This window comes from Bufo bufo, chromosome 5 (genome assembly GCF_905171765.1).
Source record: "Bufo bufo chromosome 5, aBufBuf1.1, whole genome shotgun sequence".
Classification (NCBI taxonomy): Eukaryota; Metazoa; Chordata; class Amphibia; order Anura; family Bufonidae; genus Bufo; species Bufo bufo.
Genome location: NC_053393.1, coordinates 101834076 through 101856690, shown reverse-complemented (window position 1 = coordinate 101856690; position 22615 = coordinate 101834076).

Sequence of the window (22615 nt, the reverse complement as noted above, 5' to 3'; positions counted from 1 at the left end):
AGTTGTTGTTTTTTTAGCCTTATAAACTATGTTACTATGTATATGTAAGCAGGGGTATACATACATGATATAAAACAACATAAGTACAATGTGTATGAACATACTAACAGGCTCATACAGAGGGGGAGAGGACCCTGCCCTCGAGAGTTTACAATCTACAAGGAATGGGCAAAGACACAGTAGGTAAGGGTAGCAGATGCTCATCTGGCTGTGTGGTGGCAGCATACTTATTGCAGGTTGTAGGATGTAGGATTTCCTGAAGAGGTGGGTTTTCAGGTTGCTTTTGAAGTTTTTGATGTTGGGGGAGAGTCTGATGTGCTGGGGTAGCAAGTTCCAGAGTATGGAGAAACCTCGTAGACGATTGTATGAGGAACAGACGATATATATCCCCTGCCGCACACAGTATATAATGTAATATGGTGGTGTTTTCCATTTTGAAGTCAATAGGAAGCTGTTTACGTTTTGATCACAGATTACGCTATGGAAAACGGTTGTGGATTTCTGGCGAGTGAATATAGCCTAAGGAAAACCACAGATAACAGCCATCAGCTCTGCTGTATATATTTATTTGATAAACTTATATAGCGCTACTATATTTCGCAGCGCTTTACAGACATCACACTGTCCCCAATGGGGCTCACAATCTAAGGCCCCTTTTAGTATGACTTTGGAGTGTGGGAGGAAACCCACGCAAAACACAGGGAGAACATTCAAACTCCATGCAGATGTTGTCCTTGGTCGGATTCGAACCTAGGACCCCAGCGCTGCAAGGCACCAGTGCTAACCACTGAGCCACCGATTGTATCTAACAGTCTAAGCACTGCTCTAAATATAGAGAGTTTATAACTCTCTATATAGCCATATCTTTACATACAGTTTATAACTTCAGATTGCACGCATTTGGGAGATTTATAAAAAATAGTGCAAAGGAAAACTGGCTTAGTTGCCTATAACAACCAATCAGATTCCACCTTTCATTTTTCAGGGCTCCTTTGAAAAATGAAAGGATCGATCTGATTGGTTTCAATTGGCCACAAAGCCAGTTTTTCTTTGCACCAGTTTTTATAAATCTCCCAAATGCGTGCAATCTGAAGTTATAAACTGTATGTATAGATATGGCTATATAGAGAGAATATATTATTATTATAATTATTATTATTATTATTATTATTAATATCATTATCATTATTATTTGCCTTGTATTGACAGAAATCAATCAAAATCCTAATGAACATTTCTTTCCTAAATATAATTAGGTGAAATACACGTAATAAATCCTACCCTGGTGTCTTTCTTTAAAAAAAAAAAAAAAGGACTTAGCTTGGCTTTTAATATAATAAAAGGCTCCACCGATTCATATGAGGGTCTTGGAAGCCCCTACTAGATTTTTAATATTGTTTAATCATTATCTTGATGCTAAGTAACCTCAGAAAGAGCACATGTGCTCATTTAGAAAGGTCCAAGGGGTCAAACAAACAGGGTGAAAAGTTCCGATTTGCATTCCTAATTTATGCAATGCACTTGAATCACTAATTCGAAGATGGTGGCATCTATAATCTGCTGCGCATCTTTAATAAATTTACCATCAGAAAAATGATTGCCACCCCAGTATCTACATCTTCATTACCCCTATGTCTCTCTGTCAGTGAATACCTTGGCGTGTTATGATTTGTCTCTATGAAATGATGCATCCAATGCTTTGTAAATGCTCAGCATTAAGTGGGTTAACTTAAAACAGGGCTGGATTTAATGGATTCTAAAGCATTTAGATCTACCTAATTTTCCTTAGATAATCAGTGTGGAATTACTGTTTTAAGGAGATTAGTACTAGAGTATTAAACAGTGAAACACATGTTTGTTATGTTCATTGCTTTCCCCTGATACTTAGAGCTACGCTAAAATCCCATAATATTAGCTGAACGGCTCACTGTATATGTCAACAGCCTGCATTTCAGGCTTTGTATATTACTTTTCTAAACATTCCAGGGAGGATATTAAAAAGAAAAAGGAAAACAAAGGGATATTAAAAGGGGAACATTAATTTTTTTCTTGCAACATATTGCTTTGATATTAAAAATTAGAAAACGATAAAAGAGGAGGGTTGTTTGTCTCCCCTCATAGCAAAGTGTGAATATTGTTTTGTAGATACAACGTAGGTCGGCAGAAGAGAAATTGGAGATGGGATGAACAGTATAAGGCCTCTTTCACACGACAGTATGTCTTTTTCAGTGTTTTGCGGTCCGTTTTAAACGGATCCGTTGTTCCGTGTTTTGTTTCCGTTGTGTTTCCGTTTCCGTTCCGTTTTTCCGTTCCGTTTTTCTGTATGGCAAATACAGTATACAGTAATTTCATAGAAAAAATTGGGCTGGGCATAACATTTTCAATAGATGGATCCGCAAAAAACGGAACGGATACGGAAGACATACGGATGCACTTCCCTATGCATTCCGTTTTTTTGCGGACCCATAGACTTTAATGAAGCCACGGAACGTGATTTGCGGCCAAATATAGGACATGTTCTATGTTAAAACGGAACGGAAAAACGGAAATACGGAAACGGAATGCATACGGAGTACATTCCGTATTTTTTGCGGAACCATTGAAATGAATGGTTCCGTATACGGACCGTATACGGACCGCAAAAAACGGCCCGCAAAACGGAAAAAAAAAACGGCCGTGTGAAAGAGGCCTAAGTCAAATGGTCGACATGTCTATTTTCATGTTGTCAAACCTTGCAGCTCTTCTCATGGTGTCTTCTATATTTATTTATTTATATATATATATATTTTTTTATGTATTTATTTATTTCTTTTACTCACTTATCTAGCTCTGACGTATTCCATCACTTGCTGTCTTCAGTGGGGCTCACAATCTAAGTTCCCTCTCAGTATGTTTTTGGAGTGTGGGAGGAAACCAGAGAAGGTGGAGGAAACCCACGCAAACACGTGGAGAGCATACAAACTCCATGCAGATGTTGTCCTTGCTCAGATTTGACCTCAGCACTGCAAGGTTCCATCATAAACCTACCACGAAACAGTGCTGAGCCCTGCCCCTTATGCATTAAATAATAGTTTTACTATTGCGTAAAATTATTGCCCAACTAATGAACACTTAACCCCTTAAGGACCAAGCCATTTTTCACCTTTCTGCCCGGGCCATTTTTTGCAAATCTGACATGTGTCACTTTATGTGGTAAAAAATTATAAAAACGCTTTTACTTATCCAGGCCATTCTGAGATTGTTTTCTCGTCACATATTGTACTTCATGACAGTGGTAAAATTTAATTTTTATTTATAAAAAAAATACCAAATTTACCAAAAATTTCGAGAAATTAGCAAATTAGCAAATTTCTATCCAAAAATAGTTATTATTTTACATTCCCTATATGTCTACTTCATGTTTGGATCATTTTGTGAATGCCATTTTATTTTCTGGGGACGTTAGAAGGATTAGAAGTTTAGAAGCAAATCTTGACATTTTTCAGAAAATTTCCAAAACCCACTTTTTAAGGACCAGTTCAGGTCTGAAGTCACTTTGTGAGGCTTCCATAATAGTAAAAACCCAAAAATGACCCCATTTTAAAAACTACACCCCTCAAGGTATTCAAATTTTACAAACTTTATTAACCCTTTAGGTGTTCCACAAGAATGAATGGAAAATGGAGATAACATTTTAAAATTTCACTTTTTTGGCATATTTTCCATTTCATTTTTATTTTTTTCCTTTCCTAACAAAGCAAGGGTTAACAGTAGAGGTGGGACGACAAAACCATCGAATCCACAAATTCCTCGAATCTTGTTGGATTCGAGGGATTCATGGACTCGAATCCCGACCTCATTTACTAAATTCGAATCCGACAAATCCATGACAGTGGGGTCCGGTGCAGTCCCTGTATTCTAATGCACCGGCCCCGCTCACTGTAGTATAATCTTATGATCTAACCTGCATTGTTAAGATATAATAATCCATCTGTATTGCTTACATTACAACATTAAGTTCCGTAGCAGAGAGGAGGGAGGAGGCAGGCCGAGAGGACGGGCGGGCGGCGTGTCACTCACTACGTCACGTGCCTGCGCCGCACCCTTTGTTAATGAAGCAGGCAGCACGGGCGCGTGACGTAGTGAGTGACGCACAGCCCGCCCGTCCTCCCGGCCTTCCTCCTCCCTCCTCTCTGCTACGGAACTTAATGTTGTAATGTAAGTAATACAGATGGATTATTATATCTTAACAATGCAGGTTAGATCATAAGATTATACTACAGTGAGCGGGGCCGGTGCATTTTAATACAGGGACTGCAGCGGTCCCCACTGTCATTCCTAATCCAGATGCCGCCCCCAGACCCTGTATTGGGGGTCATTCACACTGCAGGGACACTATTATGGGGGGGATCTGTGGATGGCACATAGCATAAGATGCTATATATGTGTCATCCACAGATCCCCCCATCACAGTGCCATCCAGAGATTCCCTATAACAGTGCCATCCAGAGAGCCCCATAACAGTGCCATCCACAGATCCCCCATAACAGTGCCACCCACAGATCCTCCATAACAGTGCCATCCACAGATCCCCCCCATAACAGTGCCATCCAAACATCCCCCATAACAGTGCCATCCACAGATCCCCCCATAACAGTGCCATCCACAGATCCCCCCCATAACAGTGCCATCCACAGATCCCCCCATAACAGTGCCATCCACAGATCCCCCATAACAGTGCCATCCACAGATCCCCCCATAATGTGATGTATATTGAGTGAAAAAAAAATAGCTTTTTTTCCATCGTTTTTATTTTTATTTTTTACGGTGTTCATCTGAGAGGTTAGGTCATGTGGTGTTTTTATAGAGCAGGTTGTTACAGATGCGGCGATACCTAATATGTCTACTTTGATAATTTTTTTACATTTAACACAATAAAAGCATTTTTGAAACAATAAAAATCATATTTTAGTGTCTCCATAGTCTGAGAGCCATAGTTTTTTCAATTTTTTGGCGATTGTCTTAGGTTGGGGGCTCATTTTTTGCGGGATGAGGTGACGGTTAGATTTGTACTATTTTGGGGGCATGTGCCTTTTTTGATCGCTTGGTATTGCACTTTTAGTGATGTAAGCTGACAAAAAAAAAAGGTTTTTTTTTAGCACAGTTTTCATTTTATTTAGGTCATGTGATATTTTTTATAGAGCCGGTCGATACAGACGCGGCGATATCTAATATGTCTACTTTTCTTTTTTTCCTTATTTTTTCCTTTATTTTTTCCTTTAAGGCCGAGTTCACACGAACGTGTGTGACCCGTGCCTGTGCTGCGGCCCGCAAATAGCGGGCCGCAATGCACGGTCGCCGGATCGAATCGCGGACCCATTCACTTTAATGGTTCCGCGATCCGCCCGTTCCGCTAAAAGATAGGACATGTTCTATCTTTTTGCGGAATGGAAGTACGGGACGTAACCCCACAGAAGCACTCCGTAGTGCTTCCGAGGGGTCCCGTCCCGTGCGGCCGTTCCGCAATTCCGGATTTGCGGACCCATTGAAGTGAATGGGTCCGCATCCGTGATGCGGAATGCACACGGAACTGTGGCCGTGTATTGCGGCCCGCGGTTTGCGGGCCGCAATACGGCCACGGATCACACACGTTCGTGTGAACTTAGCCTAAGTTAATTTTTTTGTAAAACTTTTTTTTTTATTATTTTTTATTTTATTTTATTTTTTACTTTTCCCCCCCCCACAACTTCTGGGGCTCTGAGCCCCTTTACAATGCATTACAATACTCCTGTATTGTAATGCATTGGCTGTAAGTGTATGGATCTCACAGGCTGTCACAGAAGGCAGCCACGATGCCTAAGGAAGGCATCGGGCTGCCATCGTGTCCCCTTCACAGCAGCGCAGGGACCCGATGGACACCCCGCACACATCTGAAACCCGCACGTGCCGTGGTCATCGCTGATTTCACCGATATAGCATATAGCAAGAGTCCGGCTATCAGTGACTGCCACACCCCTGCCGTGGATAGGACGGGCACAGCTCCTGCACCCGCCTGATCAACGCACCGTACATGTACGGGGCTGAGCGTTAAGTCACATCTGGTTGCGCCTTACATGTACAGCGCGACACATGTCCTTTCTAGTAATCTTTTTTTATTTCCTGATTGTAGATTTTTTTTCTTTTTCCTAAACATGATTTTAGGGGCAGCCATCTTGCCTGCTATTTGCAGCATTTAGAGACACGCTTTACAGCAACCACCTCGACCATAGACACAATGGTCAGGAGCTGACCCAATTGACTTATATGACAGCATTTTCTAGGCATGCTCTGTGACTTGTGCTGTAGTCATTGTACAAAGAAAGAATAGATAAGCTTTGACCATCACCTATTGTGAATGGTGGATCTTGTGTTTTTTATATTTATGACAAATCACCCTCCAAACATTTATTAATCTCTTAGTGGCCAGCCTGCTTTTGGCCTTAAAAGGGTTGTCTCACTTCAGCAAATGGCATTCATCATGTAGTCAAAGTTAATACAAGGCACTTACTAATGTATTGTGATTGTCCATATTGCCTCCTTTGCTGGCTTGATTCATTATTCGATCACATTATACTCTGCTCGTTTCCAGGGGTTATGACCACCCTGCAGTTCAGCAATGTTGGCCGTGCTTGCATATTATCGGAAAAGTGCCAGCCTTTCTGGTGGCCAGTAGTGTGGGAGCATACATAGGCAGCAAAGGAGGCAATATGGACAATCACAATCCATTAGTAAGTGCCTTGTATTAACTTTTTCTACTTGATAAATGCTATTTGTTATAGTGACCAAACCCTTTTAATGATCAAGCAATTATTTTTATTTTTTTTCATTATCGCCTTCCAAGGTATATCACTTTTTTCTGTTGATGTAGCTGTATGAGGATCTGTTCTTGTAGGACAAGTTGTAGTTTTTAATGGTGCCATTTTGGGTTACACATAACTTACAAATTAACTTTTATTAGGGGGGATGGGGAAAAAAACAATACTGTCACTGAGTTTTTATATTATAAATATAGTGCCATTCATTTTTTGGCATAAATAACATGATAACTTTACTCTGGATCAGCACAATTACAGAGATACCAAATATATATAGTGGTGTTTTTAATATTTTACTACTTTTGCACAGTAAAAACCCTTTTTAAGAAAGAAGAACATTTTTTGTATTGCGACATCCCAAGTACCATAAAGTTTTTTAGTTTTCTTTATATGGAGCTATGTGAGGGCTTGATTTTTGCGGAGCAGCTTGTAGTTTTTATTGGTGTCATTTTGGGGTACAAAATACATTTTATTGCTTTTTATTCAGTTTTTCCGGTGGCAAAAAAAGCTAAAAGCATTTCTATACCCACCTCCTTACTTCCGTTTTCAAACAGCCCTGATACAATATACAGTGCCTTTTCATAATAAGATTTGTATGCCGTTGCTGTGCTTGCATCGCCGAATAATGTCTCTCTGGAAAAGAGACATGCACACTTGAATCCTTTCCAAAAGAAAAATGGTCTCATGCCAGAAATCTCACTCTTTCGGGTAACTACCCTTTAACAAAGCTAAGCAGAGATACTTTGCTTTGCTGCCTGGGAGGTCTTGGTTGGGGTACTATTTTTTTCTTATGGAGGGCACAGAGTATGCACAAGGAGTATTGTAACTCAGTCAATGTTCCTCTGGGTTTCTGGGAAAAATATATGAAAACTAGCACATCTTAAAACTGCTAGCATCAGACAGGATAAGGAAATTTGAATATTTTTACTGGAAACCGTGAGGGACGCTGCCTGGTCTACAATATTCTGTACACATACTATGCATATTAGGCACTCTCCCTAATGTGAAAGAATGTTCTCTCTCTCTCAGGTTTTGCGGGGCGAGGCAGGGTCCCGGTAGCTGACTTTAAAAAAAGCATCCATACGTAAGGTGTATATTTTAGACAATACAATGCAACCAAAGGGTGGCCCCCTCATGGCAGGAAAACTCTGCACCTTTTTTGAACCTTAGGATGTGAGGATTCCTATGCAGGTAATCAATCTGCTTAAATGTGTATTCAGGCAATGGATGCTAACTCCTGGACACATGTGCCATAGAACCTATAAGACCTTTTCAGACAAGTTATCTTTACGAGACTTCCTCTACACCTCTCCGTTCATCTTGCTTCTTTTTGTAGTTGTTTGTCATCTCCTGGGTAGTACCTGGTCCAGGACAGGCTGAGTTGTCAGCTCGTACATTCTGAATCTGTTCACTTTGCTGTCCAGCCATTAACTACCTCAATACCTAACATGTCCTTCCCTCCTCTATACATTTACAGAATAAAGAGTGACACCAGCCCTATCTAATAGTGGCTGTGGATTTGGCCTATTAATGCCTTATGCAAATACATACATTTTGTTAACCTTTATTTTGCACTTTGCAGTGTACTGCGACTCTGGAGAAGGATGCTGCATGTTTTTGGAGTGTGGAAATAAAACAGAGTACCTGGAGGAAACCCACACAAACACAGGGAGAACAGACAAACTCCATGCAGATGATCTCCTAGGTCGGATTCAAATCTAGGACCCCAGTGCTGCAAGGCACCAGTGTTAACCTTATTTTTACCATAAAAACTTGATCTAAACAATAGGTAATTTTCTGATAGCACAATCCGTTTAAAGTACTACACAAGTGATTATAGGACAGTGCCTGGGTATGAGGGTCCAAATTAAAATATCCTGATATTTCGTAAAAATGTATGATTTTAGTTAAACTTGCTTGCTGAGAGAAATTATAATCAAAAGGAAGGCAAAAGATTTATAGGTTTTGAAGAGAAACGAGAGTATAACTTCTGATCAGAAAAAACGCAGTATAGATTATAATATTAACAGCACACATTTTCTACTAAATACAATGATGTGTCAAAATACTTAAAACAGGTAATTAGTCCATATACACTAGATGTTTTATTCTATATAGATTCTCAGATTAAGAATTTATTTTTCAGATAAAGAAAATACATTCAGCACGAGGAGAATAACTGCGTTATACAACCTTGTGCTGTATTATAACTCAGGAAAGATCAATAAAATACAATTTTTTTCCTAGAATTTAATGTTTGAACATTAAGTGGAATTTAAACTTGAACCTTGGTCTCTTCACTGTTCAGAATTTGTCAAAGTACTAAGAGGCGATCTCTAAATATTTATCTCCCCATGTGCTGAAAGATTATTAGCTCTGGTCAGGCTGTCACAAATATACAGTCTAGTTCATTAACTGGTTGTATCGTAAAGCACAAACCCTATGGTTTATACAAATTTTGAGATATGAATGTATCATGTGTAGTAGTATGTGAGCACATATCTCCATAATGACAGCTACATGTGAAAACACCCAGATGGACCATCTCCATCCCAGATCAGTCAGACATTGTAACCCCTGCCAAACACATTTTCTGAAGCAATAATAAATATATCCAGTTATGGAACCAATACATTTTATATTTTTTATCCTTGAGCTAGCGTTATTCTTTTCCGGCATTGAGTTCCATCCTAGGGGCTCAATACCAGAAAAGAACTGATCAGTTTTAACCCCATGCATTCTGAATGGAGAGCAATCCGTTCAGGATGCATCAGGATGTCTTCAGTTCAGTCTTTTTGCCTTTTCAGGATGGAGATAATACCGCAGCATGCTACGGTTTTATCTCCGTCCAAAATTCCGGAACACTTGCCATTGAAATGCATTAATGCTGGAACCGGCAAAACGGATCAGTTTTTGCGGTCTGCACATGAAAAAAAAAAAAAACAGATCCGTTTTTTCCAGATGACATCGGAGAGACGGATCCAGCATTGCAATGCATTTGTCAGACGGATCAGGAATCCTTTGCCGCAAGTGTGAAAGTACCGTAACTTTTAATAACAGGGCAGCCCAGTAGCTCAGTGGTTAAAGGAATTTTGCTGGTGTTTAATACTGATGACCTATCCTCAGGATAGCTCATCAAAATATCTGATTGGTGGGGGGCCAACTCCCGGCATCCCCTCTGATCAGCTGTCTGACTCTCGGCATCCCCTCTGATCAGTTTGTAAGTAAGGCCTCTTTCACACGGGCGTCATGGATTTGGGCCAGATAAGATGCGGGTGCATCGCCAGGAAAATGCTCGATTTTTCCACGCAAGTGCAAAACATTTTAATGCGTTTTGCACGCGCGTGAGAAAAATCTGCATGTTTGGTACCAAAACCCGAACCCGGACTTCTTCACAGAAGTTCGGCTTTGGGTTAGGTGTTGTGTAGATTTTATTATTTTCCTTTATAACATGGTTATAAGGGAAAATAGTAGCATTCTAAATACAGAATGCATAGTAAAACAGGACTGGAGGGGTTAAAAAAAAAATAAAAAAATGTTTAACTCAACTTAATCCACTTGTTCGCGCAGCCCGGCTCTGCGGATGCTTGCGATTTTCACTCAGCCCCATTCACTTCTATGAGGCCTGCGTTCCGTGAAAAACACACAAAATAGAGCATGCTGCGAGAAAATCACCGCTCATGTGCACAGCCCCATAGAAATGAATGGGTCCGGATTCAGTGCGGGTGCAATGCGTTCACCTCATGCATTGCACCCGTGCGGAATACTCGCCCTCGTGTGAAAGAGGCCTAAAGGGATTCTGGAGAAATTTCTTAACAGCGTGGAAAGAGAAACATCACCCATCAAGCTGATCCTCCCACCGGTTGAGAACAGCAGCTATAGCTTCCTGCATTAAAAGACTGTACAAACACACATTTTGGGCAGGGTTGGACTGGCCCACCAGGGTACCAGAGGATCCTCTGGTGGGCCCAAGCTCTGACAATGATGGACCCTTAGTAAAACATGTCCTATATACACAAAGCTTGGGCCCTCAGAATCCTTTCCCCTGGTGGGCCCAAGGGACTTCAGACTGACGCTGATTTTGGGGAAGATAGAGGAAGACTGTCCAAACTGCACTTGCTCTAGATCAGATCATGCAGCAGGGATATTAAGTGCCCTATGAGACCTCTTAGGCCCCTTTCACACGAGCGAGTATTCTGTGCGGGTGCAATGCGTGATGCGAACGCATTGCGCCCACACGGAATCCGGACCCATTCATTTCAATGGGACTGTGTACATGTGCGTTGGTTTTCACCATCACTTGTGCTTTGCATGAAAATAGCAGCATGTTCTATATTCTGCAATATTTACGCAACGCTGGCCCCATAGAAGTGAATGCAGCTGCGTAAAAATCGTATCGCATCCGCAAGCAAGTGCGGATGCGATGCGTTTTTCACGGATGGTTACTAAGAGATGTTTGTATACATTCAGTTTTTTATCACACGCATTCAAAACGCATCAAAACGCATTGCACCCGAGCAATAAAAACTGAACAACTGAACGCGATCGCAGGCAAAATTGCGCATTTTTTACTGCTTGCATTCACATCGCGTCCCAATCCGGACAAACAAGGGGCCTTAGTCTCCGGCAAATAATAAAGAGGCCTGAACCATCTTGTAAATCGTTTTTGTCATGAGTGGAAGTGCTGCACATGAGCAGTGAGAGACCGTGTCAACCGCCACCTGTTGTGTCTGCTGCTAAGTAACATTTTTGGCTCATCCGTAACAAATCCTCCAACAAAATGAAAAAAAAAAAAAAAACATTGATTCTGAAATAATATATAAAAAATACAATAAAACTAATTTTCACACTAAAGTAATATTTGATCCAAGTATTTGTCTATCTTTTTGAATGTTTTATTTTTATCATTCCACTTTTCAAACATTTTGCATGGATCCTTACAATTTGGAGAATTCGTTTTTGACATTATGTTAGAACTTGATGCCAGCATGTAAAATGTGCTTCACAGAAAAGTCTCATTAAATTGGTTGTCCTCAGAAGCCTTTCTACGACATGCTTATTAGAAATGTCATAAAAGTCTGAATTGTAGGGGTCCGACAGCTGGCAACCTCAACAATCTGAAGAATGAGCTGAAGCCAGTGCTGCCCACCAGTGAGAAGCGACCACCCTCCATTGAAGCAAACTGGAATTAATGTGAGTAGGATTAATGAGGGTTAAAAACATGTTGGATATATTTTTCTACAAGGCAAAAATATAATCATTTACTGTGATATTGTTAATACTATAGTGTTTCTACGGCTTGCTTTATATAAGGATGCTGGTATCTAATGCGGAAGTATAACAGTCATGGTGATAGCTTCTGAAGGAGCTAGAATAACAGGGATGTAGCCAGGGGCTTAGCTAAAGGCTCATAGGCCCTGGTGCAAGAGTTCAGCTTGGACCCCCCTTCCCTCAGTGTTTTGTGGCCAGGGGCAGGGAAGCACATAGCCTTCATGCTGCCTGAGGCAACAATTGAACCAGCACCCCCCACAAACCCATGCCAGATTTTTGACTTAACCCATTCCCTCCAGCCAGAGGTGTAACTTGATCAGCATGTACTTTCTATAATACCAGTGTCTTCTTATGCACCACAGGGGTCTTTGGGCCCCGTCAGGCTCCTGGGCCCAGTAGCGACTGCTACCTCTGCACCCCCTATAGCTATGCCCCTGGATGTAGCTGAGCCCTGATAGCTGAGGGGGCCCAAAAGTTTTACTGTCACAGCAGTGTTAATTGGTACTTAGAAGATTGTGGGCGCCCTGGGGCCCAGGATTTTGAAGGTACACCTCTGTAGGATTATCATTTTCCAACCACTGTTTTTGAATAATAAATAGAAAAAATCATAGGCAGCAAATGGTTAACAGTAGTTCAACTGTGAGATGAACACATATAACTACTATAAAAACAGCACATACAGTAGATAACTGCGAAAGGTGCACCAGAATGAAATGCAACTGACAACTCTGGCTAATCCCTACAGCTGATGTTAAGAGCTGAGACTTTAGCCAATGTATTCCTGTCAGGAACATATCGGAGCCCTTTTGCACCACCGTCAAAATATCTCAGTGTGACGACCTAAAGTGTGTGAACACGGTCTGAGAGGTGCTAAGATGCAACTTACTATTCCATCTTGTGTAGGATGCCATTGTGGTGCATGTGGTCCGCTGCCGACATCCTCCATTATATGCATTTTTTGCTGGGGATTGCCATTAGCAACGGACCACATGCAGAGGAATTGCTCCCCCGGTTATAAACACATAGTAACATAGTAACATAGTACATAAGGCCGAAAAAAGACATTTGTCCATCCAGTTCAGCCTGTTATCCTGCCACAGTGTTTTGGGTTTTTGAGCATTTCCTCCCATTTAGGCCACTTTATTTCAGTTATTTTTCTAGCACATACAGTATAGAAAAACAATTCTTTTATTAGAATACTTTTAAAATACTACTTCTTTTTAAAGACATGACATATATAAATTGGTGGACTCCAAGAAAAGCAGGTACAGTACCATAATGTCCAATAATGCATTGCTAAAAGTATTAACACCCCATAAACCTGATATTATTACTAGAGATGGGCCAAAAGGCAAAATAGTGGCCCAGTATTGAAGTGGGGAGGGTGAGCACAGCATAAGAAGTCCACAGAGTGGCCTTATGACATAGTGGTGAGGTGGAAGCAGCATGAGGAGGCCACAGAATGGCACAATGACAGTATGGAGGTGGCGGCAGCATCAGGAGGCCACAGAGTGGCAAGGTGACATACTGTTGAGGTTTGCGGCAGCATGAGGAGACCACAGAGTGGCAAGGTGACATAGTGTGAATGTGGCAGCAGCATGAGGAGACTACAAAGTGACAAGGTAACATAGTGTGGAGGTGACAGCAGCTTTAGAAGACTACAGAGTGGTCTGTGTCTGATGAACCCACTGACTCTTGGCTAGGGGTCTCTGATGTCACTTGCGACTAAGTCGAAGATCGAGCCAACCATTCAAGAACCACTGGGTTGCTGGTCAAAACACGACCACTAGCTGACACCGGGAGCTTAGGCCTCTTGCTGCGACTCCTGCTGCCACGGCCCTTACTCTGCTGCGACCTGTGCCTGCGCCAGAAACATTTAGACCTCTGCCACTCCCCTGTGCAGGGCCTGTCACTTCTCTGACATAGGCCTCATGCACACGACCGTTGTGTGCATCCGTGGCCGTTGTGCCGTTTTCCGTTTTTTTTCGCGGACCCATTGACTTTCAATGGGTCCGTAGAAAAATCGGGAAAATGCACCGTTTGGCAGCCGCATCCGTGATCCGTGTTTCCTGGCAGTAAAAAAAAAAATAGGACCTGTCCTATTTTTTTCACGGCCAACGGTTCATGGACCCATTCAAGTCAATGGGTCCGTGAAAAATCACGGATGCACACAAGATTGTCATCCGCGTCCGTGATCCGTGTCCGTGATGCGTGTCCGTTTTTTCCTATCATTTAAATGGCAAACTTGACTTAGATTTTTTTTTTTCATTTTTCATGTCCGTGGATCCTCCAAAAATCACAGAAGACCCACGGAAGAAAAAACGGTCATGGATCACGGACCAACGGAACCCCGTTTTGCGGACCGTGAAAAAATACGGTCGTGTGCATGAGGCCATACTGTTAGATCAATTAAATAAATAAAAAGGAAATTAAAACACCCCAAAAAAGTCTGTAATTTTCTCACTTCACTACATAACAGCTAATAAGCCCTTTTTCCCTCACTGATACACGCAAAAAAAGGCTTTAGAACATATAACTGCACCGCTGAACAGCAAATATATTTTTATTTTGCCACTAATACATGACAAAAAGGGCTTTAGAACATATAACTGCACCGCTGAAGGGCAAATAGACTCTTATTTTTTTCCACTTATACATGCCACAAAAGGCTTTAGAACATATAACTGCACCGCTGAACGGCAAATATATTTTTTCTTTTTCCACTAATAGACACCACAAAAGGCTTTAGAACATATAACTGCACCGCTAAATGGCAAATATATTTTACTTTTGCCACTAGTACACGACAAAAGGGGCTGTAATTTTCTCACTTCACCACACAACAGCTAATAAGCCCTTTTTTCCCACTAATGCAAGCCAAAAAATGCTTTAGAACATATAACTGCACCGCACAAGGGCAAATAAGACATAGAAATATTTCCTTGTAATAAACCCTACTAATGCCTGTATCAAACAGCACTTGCACCGTAATAAGAATGGTTTTCTGGAATTACAGAGCTGTATAATAGCAATTTGGATCCCCAGTCAGTGCAGCAAGGTGTAATAGGATTGTTCCTATTACCCAGACTATAAGCTCCCGTACTGAACCCTGTTCAACATAAATGCTGTGAAATGATTCATCCCTATCCTTTCCCTACACCTTGAATAATCTTTCCCTGCACTTGTAAATAAGTTTTTTCTATCACTGCCCCTAGCGCCTGCTGGCATCTCTCCCTGCACTAAGTACACTGGAAAATGGCAGAATCCAAGATGGCTGAGGCTATTTATAGGGCTGTGACACGACAGGGCTGGCTGGCTGCTGATTGGCTGCATGCATGGCATTATGGGTGATCCCGCCTTCCCAGAGTTCCTTGCTCCATATCCTCACAATTACAGCAGCCATTTTAGGAAAAATTGTGATTCTTTACCACGAATCGCGAGTAAATTCGGCTTCAGTGCTAATCAAATTATTCCTGAAATTCGGATCGAATTCCACTTTGTCAGCTTCAATTTGCTTATCTCTAATCAATACATACCAAACAAATCTTATCTATACTAACAGATACCTATTACCTGGTGAATCTGTGAAAAGTTTCAAAATAATTCCAAAGAATTCGCAGATGCCAATTCTGAAAATCAAACAGTGAGGATACTGTCCAGTACTGGAGCCTCCATCCCAATATTCATTTCACTACTGTAGCTTCTTCCAGAGGATTTTATCAATATTAAAGGTGTTGTCCCATAAATAATATTCTACAGTTTTCAAACCAGCACCTTGATCAGAATAATCTTATAAATGCATGTAATTAAAAATGTATTATAGTTACTGAGCTATTCAATTAAATCTATCTGTGCAGCGCCACCTGCTGTTTGCTTTTTTTCTAATTTCTCTGTCCTGCTCACTGAGATGGAAGAAAATAGTTCCATCCTTCAACTGCCAACAGCAGCAGCAGACAAGACACGTCCTCTGAGAACTGACATGCCCCCTGAGCTGACAGCTTAAAATAGCATAAGAATTGGAGCAATGAATGGGGAGATCTCTGCATCCATATGAGGTACAGGGTGGGTTCTAGCTTTGTTAGAAAAAGGTTGTTGTTATGTACTATATTATGTATGCATTTCATTTTTTATTTTTTATTAATGATGGGATAACTCCTTTAAGTAATTCTTGGGCTCCATACCAGAATGGGTCCCCTTCAAGACAGGACATGAAAGATCACTCAGCTATGTTCGGAAATCCAATAGCAGCAAATGAAGAGCACACCATGCAAGCACATGCCTCTCTCCATTCACTGCTATGGGACAGCCAGAAATAGCTAAGCCAGTGCTGGGCTATTTTCTGAACTCCCATAGTGGTGAATAGAGTGTGGCCGTGCATGCACGCTTGCTGTTAGTTCACTCTCCTGGGACCCACACCTATCTGACATTGATGGCATATCCTAGCTATATGCCATCAATTGTTGAGATGAGACAATCATTTTACAGGTCCTTCACCAGGGTCTTGGCTCCTCTTATAGCTCTCCTCCACACAAGTGGAGTAAACGTTATCCCATAACTGGACGATCTCCTGTTGAAAGCCTCATCCAGGATGAACAACCTAACGCTGGGTTCACACCTGAGCATTTTACAGCGCGTTCCTACGCGCTGTAAAACGCTCAACAGGCAAGAACCAATGATTCCCTATGGGCATGGTTCTCACCTGAGCGTTTTACAGCGCGTACGAATGCGCTGTAAAACGCCCTACGCCCCAAGAAGTACAGGAGCTTCTTTGGGGCGTATGGTCGCGCGTTCCCATACATAGACTTCCGGGAACGCGCGACAATGGGCGTTTGCTTGTTGCCAGAGCCGCGTCTGTACGCCCGATAAAATCGCGCATACAGAGCGCTCCTTCGGTACGCTCAGGTGTGAACCCAGCGTAACCAGCCTTCATATCACCATGGCACTTCTCTTCACATTTGGGTGGATCGTCAACCACAACAGGTCTTCACTTGTATCCAGCCAGAGAATAGAATTCCTGGACATGATGTTCGACACCCACCTCAACAGGGTTTTCCTATGTTTAATAGAAGTTAATTTTTATGTATATTTTCAAGCTATATTTTAAAGATCGCTTTTCCCACTAAAGAATACATATCTGGAATATAAATACCTGTTATGTCCACTGTTCAGCTGTTTTGAGTTCCATGGGTGACGGTCACTAAAGCAACTCGGCAGTGGTGGCAATCCAGCTTTCTACAGAACCTAAATGATTCATTTCCATTAGTTATGCAGAGAATCCCTTCTCTCTTACTGACCAATGTAAGTCGTTCTGACAGTTCTGTGGAGCTCATTCTCTATATCTGAGTTCTAAACCCTGTGGCTCAGAAAGTACAACTCCCAACGTGCTTTCTGGGGATACTAGCCGTTGTGGTTTAACAACAGCCGGAGAGCTTCAGGCAAGAAATTGCTGCTCTGTAGAAATACAGTATGAATAGTGCTGTAAAGTTTCCAACTACTCATGCTAGAAATGAATTTAATTCCATCATCATTTACAGAATATTAGGGCGAGAACCATTAAAATATTTTTATTTAATTGACATTTTAGATTATTTAAGACTGGGCAATATTTAATTGTCTATTGAAGTAAATATATTAAAGTAAATATTTGTAGATTAAACTATTAAGTTCTGTGTTTCTCATCATTAATTATAAACATGCTTATTCCCATACAGCAACTGTGGAACTGCTCGGAAGTAGGAAATATAATTCACAGTGGCCAATGTGCATGTTAGCTTTGTGTAATGATTGGCTTGTGGCTATGTGCAAGATGGAATGCACATGTTTGTGGGTCAGATGGGTCTGGTCTAGTCTCAGATCAAATTAGATTTACAAAGCTCTGGGTTTTTCAACACTGTTAACAGTTTTGGTGCCAGAAAAATAATGGCTCTTCGGCAACAGAGATCAACTGTGCATATGGAGCATTTATAAACCCTGGAAAGCAATAGAGAGCAACCGATATTTATATAGATTTTTACCAGTCATGATTATATATTCCTTTGCTGATCAAGTACCAGCCATTCTACATTTAACGTCCCTGGTTAGGCGGATAAATAGGTGTCAGATATGATGCAGAAATTGGAGAAATAGCAATAAATCATATTAATATTCTTTTAGTGATATCAAGTGATTGGATCTGTTATAGTTATTTGCCCCACTTTCTACATGAATACATGAGGCTCTATTCATGTGTCTCAAGGTGCCACACATTGAGTTTTTAATTTTTTTTTATGCGTTCTTGAAGCCCAAATCATGTATGGATCATAAAAGGTGAGGAAATAATAATGACAGATGACATTTCCAATGATAATTAAAGGAGTTATCCACGAATTTGATATTGATGGCTTATGGTCAGGATAGGTCATTAATATCAGATCAGTGGAGGTCCAACCCCCAGCACCCCAGCCGATTTATCATAGAAGACTACAGATTTGAAATATGATTGATAATATTCTTACGTGTACTATCTCCCCTTATGTTTTAAAAAATTGGAAAAACCAATAAAAATTACTTTAAAAGAAGAGGCTGCAGTTCTCTGTGATTGTTCAGGCCTCCTCCTAGGTCAGTAATGTCAGTCAGGTGGCCTAGGCTCAGCTTAGTCCTATTCAAGTGAATGGGGCTGAGCTGCAATACCAAACACGGCTGCTCTACAATGTACAGCACTGTGCTTAGTAAGCTGTGAAGAGGCCACAGTGCTCACCCAAGCCTCGCTGATCGGAGGGAGTGCCAGGAGTCAAACCCCCTTTAATCTGATATTTATGACCTATCCTGAGGATAGGCCATCAATATCAAATTCTTGGATAAAGCCTTTAACATAATATTTAATGGGAATGTGTCATAAGAAAGTGACCTATCATTTAAAACATGTTTTTATGTTAAACATATTTTTTAGAAGGTGTGACTTTATTTTTATTTTTTATTTCCAGTCTAATATCTAAAATTGTGCAGTTTTCAACTGGCCACTAGGTCTAATAATATGACTTCCTGTTCTGTACTGGTAACTTTTCAGCAGTTATCGCATGATCATCACAGGTAAGATTACAATGAAAGATCTAACCTCTGTAATGAACGTACAGCATCCACCATTAATAATAGGTGATATCACAGCTTATCCTCACCTCTGTACAGGTCACAGAGCTTGCCTAGAAAAATCTTCCATAGAAGTCAATGAGCCCCCTGCTGTCCATTGTGTTTATAGCCCATGTGGTTGCTCTGAAAGAAAAGGTCTTGATCTATTTTAGGCCTTGTGGTCAATATAAAAACTGATGGATTTTGATATTTTAGTAAATATAGATAGTGACTCGCCAAGACCTCCAGCATAGAGTTGAGCAGACACCTGGATGTTCGGGTTCGGCAGGTTCGGCCGAACGTGAAAAAAAAGTTCGGGTTCGGGACCCGAACTTGACCCAGAACCCGAACCCCATTGAAATCAATGGGGACCCGAACTTTTGGGCACTAAAATGGCTCTAAAATAGTACTGGAAAGGGCTAGAGGGCTGCAAAAGGCATAAAAATGTGCTAAAGAGCATGGCAACTGTTCTGCAAACAAATGTGGATAGGGAAATGACTTAAAATAACATAAAATACTGAAAAATTTAAAATAAAAATCTGGATCTAGGAGTAGGAGGTTGAGGAGGCGGTGGATGGGTGGATGTGGTGGTGTAGGTTGACGTGGCGGTGTAGGTGGAAGCGGCGGTGAAGGAGGAATAGGTAGCCAACACTGATTTGTGTTATTTTTTATTTTTAAGTTGGGGTATCCCCCAAAATATTGGGACATATAACAAAATAAAACAAAGAATAAGTGCACTTGAGTACAAGAATAGATGGTTGAGGCTGGAATAAATGTGTATTCTGCACAAGGTACGGACAAGTCCTGTGGGATCCATGCCTGGTTCATTTTAATAAACGTAAGCTTGTCCACATTGGCTGGTCAGCACCTCCAAGGCTGACAAAGCTTTTCCACATTTTGGCCATGCTAACCCTGTTTTCTCAGGTGCTGGCAGTGCCCCAGCTGCGTTGGCGACCTCTTCCTCCTCCTCTGCCTTCGCCTTGTGCTTCCACTGTGCCCCCGCTGTCAGGTGGGAATGCTATCATCAGCGTGCGCTTGTAGTCGCGCATCTTCCGATCAGTTACAGATGTTTTCTATAAATTTAGTTCCCTGTCAGCAATGCAGAGCAGGGGTTCATTCACGGCAAAAGGGGGTTCATGTCACCCCGCAATACAACAGAGGATTTTGAGAGATTTAGGCCCCTGTCACCCAGGCATAGCAGGGGTTCATTCACGGCAAAAGAGGTTCATGTCACCCAGCAATAGAACAGAGGATTTTGAGAGATTTCGGCCCCTGTCACCCAGGCACAGCAGGGGTTCATTCACGTCAAAAGGGGGTTCATGTCCCCCAGCAATACAACAGAGCATTTTGAGAGATTTCGGCCCCTGTCACCCAGGCACAGCAGGGGTTCATTCACGGCAAAAGGGGGTTCATGTCACCCAGCAATAGAACAGACGATTGAGAGATTTAGGCCCCTGTCACCCAGGCACAGCAGGGGTTCATTCACGGCAAAAGGGGGTTCATGTCACCTAGCAATACAACAGAGCATTTTTAGTTAATGCCTCGCTTCAGGCTCTGATGGCACAGCGTGCAAACCACTCGGGTCTTGTCGTCAGCACATTGTGTGAAGAAGTGCCATGCCAGGGAAATCCTTGAAGCTGCCTTTGATGTGCTCGGTCCCTGGTGACGGTGGCCAGTAGCAGGCGACGGCTGCTCTGCTTTTGCACCCTGCTCCCGCTTTTGCTACGCTGTTGGCTCGGTCTCACCACTGCCTCTTCCTCCGAACTCTGAAAGTCAGTGGCACGACCTTCATTCCATGGTGGGTCTTCCTCCCTGACCTTCTTTTCGGTCTGCACACTGCAGAAATACGCAGCAGTTGGCACCTGTGTTTCGTCATCATCAGAGGCGTGCTGAGGTGGTATTCCCATGTCCTCATCAGGAAACATAAGTGGTTGTGCGTCAGTGCATTCTATGTCTTCCACCCCTGGGGAAGGGCTAGGTGGATGCCCTTGGGAAACCCTGCCAGCAGAGTCTTCAAACAGCATAAGAGACTGCTGCATGACTTGAGGCTCAGACAGGTTCCCCGATATGCACGGGGGTGATGTGACAGACTGATGGGCATGGGTTTCAGGCGCCACCTGTGCGCTTTCTGCAGAAGACTGGGTGGGAGATAATGTGAACATGCTGGATCCACTGTCGGCCACCCAATTGACTAGCGCCTGTACTTGCTCAGGCCTTACCATCCTTTGAACGGCATTAGGCCCGACCAAATATCGCTGTAGATTCTGGCGGCTACTGGGACCTGAGGTAGTAGGTTCAGTAGGACGTGTAGCTGTGGCAGAACGACCACATCCTCTCCCTGCACCAGAGGCTCCACCAACACCCCACTTTACAGTTCGGGTTCGCTCAACTCTACTCCAGCATCCTGCTTTTTGAATAGAAGCCAAAAAGACAAAAACACCTACAGTAATTAGCAAAAACACCAGGAGAAAAAAAACACTTGTGTATACTTTGTTTCATGTTTCCCATCGACCTTAAGGTAACATCTAGAGCTGGCATTTTAATTTAAAAAAGGCGCCAAAAAATCAGGTTCACAAAAATAGCAATAAACACCTATGTGTGAACCCATTCTTAGGGCAGTTTTGGATGCTCCAGTTGTGTTTTTTTTTGTCATGGACTTGTGTACCTATTTAATAGCCTTCCTTAATATCATTGAATCTATCTGGGATTACATGAAGAGACAGAAAGATTTGAGTAAGCCTACATCCAGAGAAGATCTGTATTTACTTATTTCTCTTTTGTTCATTACATAGTAACACTTTGCATATTGTAAATGTGGTAAAAAATAAACACTTCTATCTATGAAAGGATTATTACTGTGCACCATTTTTCCCTTGTCTGCCTAAAACATTTGCACAGCACTGTATCAAGCCCTGCACACCAGTATTCTGCCTTAAGAAATAAATTGATATGATAGGATTGCTAACAAAGAGAGAGGAAAAATCTTTAAATAAAGACAGATGGTTTAATGTCAGGGACAGGGAGAGCATTGTATACCAGCGATTTATTTATTGCTAACCTAATGATTCTACTGTCACTGTCTGCCTGCCCATCATGCCCCATACTGTACTGTTGCTACCACTATTGTTTCTGCTGCTGCTACTACTACCCTTAAAACCACACATCTCTTGCCTTGTCCATCACGTTAAATACTGTATTGCTGCAGATGATACTGCCATTGCTGTCACTACTACTACCCCTACACAGCCTTACATATCTTGCCTTGTCCATCAGGTTCCATACTGTACTGCTGCAGCTGATGCTGAACTGCTGTCACTACTACTAACCCTACACAGCCTCACATATCCTGCCTTGTCCATCAGGTTCCATACTGTACTACTGCTGTAGTTGATACTGTCACTACTATC